Source organism: Heterocephalus glaber, unplaced genomic scaffold (genome assembly GCF_053883595.1).
Source record: "Heterocephalus glaber isolate CG9 unplaced genomic scaffold, H.glaber_assembly_v1.0 deba00001600, whole genome shotgun sequence".
NCBI lineage: Eukaryota > Metazoa > Chordata > Mammalia > Rodentia > Bathyergidae > Heterocephalus > Heterocephalus glaber.
Window position 1 is genome coordinate 42,523,353 of NW_028258372.1, and position 2,906 is coordinate 42,526,258.

Sequence of the window (2,906 nt, forward strand, 5' to 3'; positions counted from 1 at the left end):
GTTCCGTGTTCCTCTTTCCGCTCTGCGTCAGCTCTCTGAGCCAGGGCTGAGACTCCCCAGGCTTTTATTGAAATTACTTTCTCAGCGTAGCCTCGAACAGCACATCAGACTCTGCTTGTCCTCAATGGCTCCCCTTCCCACGAAGCCATGGCCACCACGGATGGAAAGGAACCACAAGCCAGTCGGTGTCCGGGGGTCAGCAGGTGCATGTCTCAAAAGTGCGGCCCCTCACAGGGAGAATTTCATGTTTAACACATGGCGCCAACTACTGAGTAAGGGAAGAAGAGCAGTTTAACAAGTAAATTGCTCCAATGGACTCCTAAAATTGATTCCAGATGGATTAACTAATTAGACAGTTGAAAAGTTCCTATCAGTTTTTTAAAACTAACAGAAAATAGAGAAGAATCAGTGTCTTATCTTTAAATGAAGAATTTCCTAAGCTTTAAAATCATAGAAGAGCTGGGAGCAGTGGTGGGTGTCTGTAGCTCAGGCACTCAGGAGGCTCAGGCAAGAGGTTCTGGGACAGCCTGGATTACACAGCAAGACAGCCGGGGAGAGAGGGAGAGGGAGAGGGGGAGGAGGGGGGAGAGGGAGCATTAAAAACGGTTTAAAATCTGCCCAACAATATACATACATGAAAACAAAATCCTTGGAAAGCATCTCTGCAGTAGGGGATATTGCACCCATTATAAAACAGAAACTTTATTCACTGCAGATCAAACTGATGCCGTGAGAAAGTGAGTTGTCATTATAAACCCAGGTCTTATTATTTTGGACTTAATCCTAGGGAATAACTTAAAAGAAGGCACCAGTTATAAATGCCTTTAGAACCTTGTCCACATTGTTTGTGATGATCGATCACCTTGCACACCTAATTCTCCCATCAGACAACGAGACACAGCTTTGTTTTTTGTTTTTGTTTTTGTTTTTGTTTTGGTACGGGGGATCGAACTCAGGACCTTGCGCTTGCAAGGCAGGCGGTGGAACCACTGAGCTAAATCCCAACCCCATATGCTTTGTGTTTTGACTTCTGATTCCTGGTGGTCGTCCAGAGTCCGGCACAATAGGAGGTGGCAAATAAATGTGGGAAAACTATTTTGCTGTAGTCTTCTTACTACGTTAAAAGAAAAGACTGCCATTTTCAACCATAGAATGATTAAAATGCAGCAGTCACCTGAAGAGGATAAATTACTTTTAATCATCAAATGTTATGAGACAGGAAACCATCCTATATGAATGTAACAAGGATGACTCAGGCAGATGGTGAATTGTGTCGGAGGTGTAACTTTGAAACATTTTCTCTAAGCAAGACTTTTTCCTTTTCAAGCCCCTTTTGTGCTCAGTGTTCCGCATCTGGTGGGCCCTGCGGTGCCGATTCTGGGTAACGTTCGTTACGAGGGCCCCTGTTCTGCCGCTGTCCCCTCTGCCCACTTCTCGATTTCCCCTCAGGTCACTTCCCCCCTCTGTACCCGCCAGGATCTCCGTCAGCGTCCATCTTCGTTCGTTGATCCGGGAAGGACCGGAGTCGTCTTCCATTCTCTAATAGCAAAGTTCTTCAGGCAGCCTGTCTTTGCTACACTCGTATCATGGCGCCACTCTGGGCTTCAGGGAAATTCTAGACTGTCGTAGGCCTGCACATCCTCTCGGGGTCCCAGAGCCCTGCTGCTCCCGCATGGAGCTGAACGACTCTGTGACACTTGCCACCTGCAAGGCTCCTTTCAGGAAGGGGTCCAGCGTCACCCTCAGGACTGGGGGTCTGGGGGCTCGAAAGTGTCTCCTTCTTCTAGCCCCAGGTGAGCAAGCTTTATCAAGTCTTTGGTGTGAGAAAAAATGGCTCTGACTGTTCACTTGCTTCTAAATGCTTTTGTCTTTGGCCTAGACCTCCATGTTTGAAATTCTTGGCCCACCCTGTCAGAATTTTCTGATTTGATTCTGCTGTAACAACCATCTCCAGAGACAGTCTAGGAAGAGCTAAGATGTGGAATACAACAACACAGGCCAAAACAAAAATGTAAACACATTCATTGATGCATGGAAATGTTTGTTAGTCTAGTGCAAAATGCTAAAATACACAAACAAAACCATAAAACTTATTACTGAGCATTATCCATGTGTATGAATGAAAACAAGGAACTAGGAGAACACTGAGCTGGTGGATGTTAGTAAAAAGAGTGTGGATAATTTTTTTCTTTCGCACATTTCCTTCATGTTAGTTATATGTAGATACCAGCCATGTAGTTTGTGAGAAAAACGTAATCTGTTTTACCTCCGGTAATAGAGCCTTCTAGCCCCTGACTGCACCTGATCTCCCACCAATCCTCGATATTGTTACTGAGCAGGGACTTGATTCACTTGCCAGGGGATATCAAGTTGTCAAGAGGCAAGGTGGTGGGAGAGAAAGAACTATTCCCCTGAGCTGGCTGATCAGAGATGGTTGGACTTTCTGTCCTAAGGGTCCATCTTCTCGGGAGGCTGAGGGCTGATACAGGGCAGGGCACACATCTGGCGGCACCTTCTCCCAGGCTTTGGCCTAATGACACACATCAGATCCTGACCGCTGCGTCACAAGAAACTCTTCCATCCTGCATATTTCAAGAATGAAGATCATTACTTCACCTGGCATTCTTGTCACTGGCGAGGTCGCCCACATGCAGTCCCCCCGACACAACGCACAGGGGAGGGGTGGCTGCCCAAGGCCCCCCTGCTGACCGCCAAACTCAGTAATGAAAGAAAATATTCTTCGCCTGATTACTGTGGAGACCCAGGTCGGTAAGGTTAAATAGGAAGTCTGCACAAGGTCTGGTCTTGGTGCTCGGCTTCAACGTGGCCTTTTCCTGCCAATGAAGCTGGTTTCCTTACCCACCACCTGCGCCTGCCAGCTCTGCCTATGCCTTAGCCAGTGGCTC